The 6,000-nt window shown below is 34.3% G+C and overlaps 1 long non-coding RNA gene across 2 annotated transcripts; it reads right to left on the bottom strand.

The window, feature by feature from the left end:
• Window positions 1-2,152: 2,152 nt before the first annotated feature.
• LOC102656729 lies at window positions 2,153-3,922 on the bottom strand. Of its 2 annotated transcripts, none has more exons than XR_003305025.1 (3): window positions 3,696-3,922; window positions 2,829-3,491; window positions 2,153-2,708 (listed from the first exon to the last, which is right to left on the bottom strand). It is a non-coding gene; the product is annotated as an uncharacterized LOC102656729 (long non-coding RNA). The 2 variants fall into 2 exon arrangements; XR_003305026.1 differs by lacking the exon at window positions 3,696-3,922 and having other exon boundaries at window positions 2,159-2,708; window positions 2,829-3,299; window positions 3,384-3,569.
• Between the last annotated feature and the right edge of the window lie 2,078 nt (window positions 3,923-6,000).

Genomic DNA, 6,000 nt, shown 5'->3' with positions numbered 1-6,000 from the left:
GATATAATTCAAACGATTTATTGTTCACACTACCACAATGTTTAGGCAATTACAATCGACTCTAACGCCGGACGCTTTATTTCATGTCGTTTGCAAAAGCTATGACTAATATTTTCTCATAACTACGGAACGACTTAAATGTGATAATACAAAACAAATAACAGATATCGCGAAATCTACGGCATAAATTACGCTCGTCTGATATGCCCTCGTCGTGCTCGTTTAAGCTCGAACGAAGAGCATTACAGCTGCAGCCATCTTGCCGGACCGACGTTTAACGGCATCGTTAAAAATTAACGACCGTTTGTTAAAAGACTCGCCCTACCGGAATAGAAACTGAGCACCGTGAGCATACCGCGGCCTGCGTTACGAGTCGATGGTAACTGCGCGCCGCGATTTTTCCAATTCGTAAATTCTTCGACACACCAACTGAAGGGATATCTGTTGGCAAAATTTTTGCTCATACGTTAAATAGTTTTTGCCAATTTCGAGATTAATATCGATATTATAAATTAACGATAGTTATTTATCTGAAAAAAAAAAATTGGAAAGAAGAAATTTGATTAAAAATCGATTATTTGTATATGGCTATTATATATGATATAATCGATAATTCGATAATCGATTTTAAATCGATAATGTTGGCAATAATGATCGCAATCCTTGCATATCGAAAGCCATTTTCTAAGAATTTTCTCTAATGAACCGGAAGTTATAAATCTTAACTCTTTCTTCCTTTACTCCCATCGATGGAAATCTTTAAGACAGATTTTCTCGTACGTATTACTTGTAGTGTAACTAAGAAGCTGACAATACTTTTGCCGCCTTCTCTGTGTTTACAAGTCAGAGTATCGTTACGAGCTTTCGGACGTGAACCATCTGCTTGGATTGTCCAGCGGGAAGAAGATACCAAAAAAGTATCTTTCTACATCAGCCTTTGCGTCATCTTTGTGCAATTTTTCAGAAAAAAAAAAATAAATAAAATAAAATAATTAAAAATTAAAAATTAAAAAGAATTAAATTAGCAAATTCTATTTATAATTTTAATATCTTAATATTATTTTTTTTCTTTATAAAAAGTATATTTTTTCTTTATATATTATGTAATTGTTCAAAGAATGATATAACATACTGATAACGATATAAATATAGTATTTTAAATTACTACTGATCGTGTAATTTATATTTAAATTGATTAATTCTATATAATCTGTCATTGATAAAGTAACTCACAAAATTGGCTTACAGTTGGTAAAATAGAGACAAATAATGAAGATGTCGGTATAATAGAAACAATTAATCATCGATAAAGTAATTTCTACTTCTGTTCCATAACAGAGATCTATTTTATCGATAATATAAGTTAAGTTTTTGTCGCTAGATGGCATCACGCACAAATATTGATAATTTAATTAATAATAATAAAATGTTAATAATGTTATTGATATAGATCAATTAGATAAAATATCGATATAATTATTAAATTTTAGATAATTAAAAAGTATAAAAATTTTCAAAAAAAATTATAAAACACAATTTCACGAATTTAATTCTTTTCTTATCTTTTCCATTCAAAAATTAAAAGATTTTATATATGTATATATAATTTATCATAAATTATGTGACTTTTTGCATAATTCGCCAAGTTTCTTAAATACTTTATCCCAGACTAAATAAAAACATCATTCGAACCCTCTGTTCCAACCTGTTCACTGACTGATTTCGTATATTTTCTGAATCAATATTGAACCTTTCATGTGACCTTGGCACAACAGGTAGGTTAGTTAGAACGAAACAGGTCTTGCCCGTCGCTTTTTTTTTTCTTCACATTTTTACAGACTGGACGAATTATAGTCATTTGTTCTCAATATCAAATTCATGTCCATCAAAATCTTTCCTCTTAATGATCGATGGGCCAGTTTTCAATACGTGGTCGATTATAATGTTGAATGCAATTTACATATCAATAGAAATACAATGAATCGTCAAAAATATATTTCTTAGTTGTTGAATTGCAAGCTCGTTTACCAAAAAATAACCCTTTTTAATATTGTATTTTCTTTTTTCATGGTGTATAATTAAAAACTTTTTTCTTGTAAAAACATTTATTATGTTTTACATATAATCTTTTTGATATTAAAAAATATAAATTCCAAATAACTTGATTTACTAAGAGAAAAGAGATGAATCTTTATTTATATGATTGAAATGATTTCCATCGTCTTTTATCTATAATATAATGCAATCGTTATCAATATTTTTTTTAATTTTCTGAAAAAGTTGCAATTGTGGATTATAACCGAGAATGAAAAATATTCATTTAAAGATACAAGTTTCGAAGAAAATGTGTTAAGAGTTTCGTTTAAAAAGGAACAAGATGATTCCGTAAGTAAGATTACCAGAAAAGTCGTAGTGAAAAAATAATCGAAACGTCTTGAAAGCCGTCACAATTAATGTAGCTGGTAATAAAATAGGAAACATACGAGTATACATGTCATGACGAGTCTAAATATTCGATTTCGTTCATACCACTTAGAAATCCTTCGAGTGTTCTCGCTCTTGAGTTAAATGTTACCACTTAAGGGACGAACTTGCACCACTTTTCGTTTTAGAAGAATGCGATTCTTTATTTATCAAATATCTTTTCATCATAACGATGCAAAAGAAATATTTGTATACATAAAATTCATAATCGTGTCATGTCGCATCTACAACAATAACAAGAAAAAATTATTTTATCATTCTATGTAATTATAACGTGTAATATCATCAGTTATGAAAAACGAATCTTTTTTTAAAAAAAGAAGCAAAATATCTTACGTACTTACATCGAGTTCATAATTCATTTTTGACATTTTTTACGATTTTGATTTTTCCAATTCGAGCTTTGCGTTATAATCGAATACAATAGCATCTCTATATACTTATCAACAATCATCACCCACGTTTCTTCCTTGTTATAGAATACGTACGAATTTAAACATTCGAATTTGCTTTTCGGTAAGAAATGCCGCGAAGAACATTTGTTTCGGCTCAGGAGGAGGTCCATACCCTGTAGGTGGTTGCCACGAACGAATCTCGACCTCAACCATCTGGAACGACTTAAAACACGGAGAATGAGAAAGAAAAGGATGAGCCATTCCAAGCCATTCTTCTTGATGTCCTTTTCTTTGGCCTCGTGCCCTTTTCGTATCCCACCTTAAATATACGTGCACGAAAAGAAGCTCGGGACTGAAAGAACGGTCAATCTCTCTATTGACAATGTGGTTAGATTAACTTGTAAATGGGTGTAGATTAACCTATAGATTATGGATTTCGTGTCAAACATTGCCACCAGTTGTTCAATAGGGGAGAGAAAGAGAAAAGTATTTGAAGTGATTTACCATCTATCGTAGCCTACATTAATCCAGCTTTAGACGAATAACGCCATCAGTCACATTCTTATTTAGGCTCTTCGATTTCCAATTCTTTTCGATCACCGTTAAACACAACTGAAACAAAAATGTTTTATTCTTACGAAAGGATTATAATAATGGAAATGGGGCAGATGAAAAATAATATTGAAGCGTTATTCAAGGAAGAGGAAGGAACGGAGGAAGTTCGAGAGAGAAAGAGAGAGAGAGAGGAGAGGGGCCGGAAAGAACATGGAGAAGGAAGAGAACATCAAAGAGAAGCGACAACGGATACGCGTAAACCTTGAGCTGTGAATGCCGAAAAACCGACAGAGCTTCGAAGTAACTGACGCGTTCTCGGGAAAACTCATCAAAGAGCCGTGGATGGATAAATGTAACCGTCCGTTTAACGCGAACCCCTCGCTAATTTTAATTGCCGCCTGATTTACGTTTCGATACCGTTCCTTCTTTTTAATTCTATTTTTTCTCCACCTCGCGCCACCAAGATTCCCCACTCCTCGCGCTTGCAGCGCACACATGGATGTGAACGTCGCGCGAGAAACGTCGTTCTGCGGTTGACAAACGTGACGGCTCCGTGGTGAAAAAAATGATAAATGTCCCTAGGACAAGCGGACACGTGATTACAATGATTCTTCGGTGCGCCGAAAATCACGATTTGTCATGGAATTTAATTACAAATGCCGTGTTTGACATATTTTCGAGAATAATTTCATCTTGATCGTGAATTTGATCGTGAAAAAGTTTTCTACCAGTGTTAAAATTTACGATACGAGATATTGTCGACATCGTAATCGAAGTAGGAGAAGAGGAAAAGATTGAAGACGAATTCGACGTGTTCCATAGGAGAAGGAAATTCGATTGATCAAGTCAAACTGTATATTTCTTTCCTCGTTTCAAGTACGTATCAGAATTAGATATTCCGTTTTTCTTGCAATTGCACGTCTATTCTATATCTTTCGTTTCCGTATTCAGGAGAACACGGAAGCGACGTAAGTGAGGACGCAATATTCAGTTTGGTTTGATGCCACAGTCCGTCACCCCTGCGGCTGTTTTCACACAAAACAAAGAAACCCATCCCTCCACGTCGATATTTCCTCGTTCCTGTCATCGTCGTTCTCCTTTCTCGAAGGGCGGTACTCTCTACCCCACCTAACCACCCTTTCCTTTCCGTCGACCTGCGCCTTTCTTCGATCGCGATGCACGGAAGTTCAGGGCTGGGGACATTAAGGGGCGATAAGAGCGTTGTTGCTACATTGGCTTAAACGTATAATTACGAAAATGATGGATTTTAAATTCGAGAGTAAAAGTGTTGTTTTTAATCGGAAGATAGTGAAAGTGTACGTTTGATAGAATGTAAGAATTAGTTACGTTTAAATTGATAAAAAAATAATTGAAATCGAAAAATCGATAGCAGTTATATATCGCAATATGAATGTATAAATTGCATAAATCAAGGCATCGTCTGATAAAATAGGACACGAATTAATCCCTTTCTGGACTTATTTTTGGTTTATCAGCGCAGCAAGAGCCACGATATATCTGTAAAGATATAAAGAAGGAAAGAAAGGAAGGACCAACTATACTTAGCCATCGTCGCCGGAGAATGGTGTCTTTGGCAGACAGCGTGGCACCGAAGGCTCTCTATCCTCCTTTTTTTCTCGGGCGTGGCAATAAGGAAGTGGGCCCGCTGCTTAAGAAAACAGAGAACCGCCAATATCGGGCAGGGCCTGAGAAAACAGAGAACCGTTTTCGAAATCCTGTCCAGGATACGAAGCGACTTGGCTTTCCATCATGAATGAAAACCTGAATACTCGCGACTCGTCACGAAAAACCTGGCCAACCTGAGCAGCGGATAAGGGTAGGAATATCTCTTTGACCAGTACAATTTCTGAAATAAATATCTTAAATATTTCATATAAATAATCTTAATTATTATTGCTCGCTAGCTTGAAGCAATATAGAAAAGTAATAAAAAAGTTTTATGTAAAAATTTAACTAGAGAAATGTTACAAATTTTACATAATATTAGTATATGTGTTTTATATCCTTGATATATGAGATTTATAATATACTCAATTCTCATAATGATTTGATTAATAAAAAGAAATTTATAAAATGAAAAAAATGATGCAAAATGTGCTGCAGAATCTAGACAAAAAATAAACTTATACTCTTATAAAAAATGTAAACGTCTTTCTGGAGAATTGTTGTCGCAAGACAACATAGAATCAGTGACTAGAAAATTCGTTCCGGTTCCGACGCGACGTCCAAACCTCAGGGTAGGCGGTGACCACTTAATTAACGGCCTGACGAAAGGCAACGACAATTAATACGATACCAGTTTCCTTTCAGGATTGGGATCTTCTAGTCCAGCTTGCACGTGTGAAATACCCGAAGGCGATGTCACGATTTGTCACACGATATTCTTTTTGTGACCTTCGTGTCGTTACATTGTAATAGCATACAAAACAATGTAGTGATCATATAAACAAACAATATTAAGTAGCGAATAACTAAACAAAGTATTAACGTCACAATCTTGTCCATTTTAAACCAAAATGTTTTTCCTTTCAGGATTTAAAAATAC

Source organism: Apis mellifera, linkage group LG7, assembly GCF_003254395.2.
Source record: "Apis mellifera strain DH4 linkage group LG7, Amel_HAv3.1, whole genome shotgun sequence".
Lineage (NCBI taxonomy): Eukaryota > Metazoa > Arthropoda > Insecta > Hymenoptera > Apidae > Apis > Apis mellifera.
The sequence above is the reverse complement of the archived record's forward strand: the minus strand, read 5'-3'. Positions and strand labels throughout refer to the sequence as shown.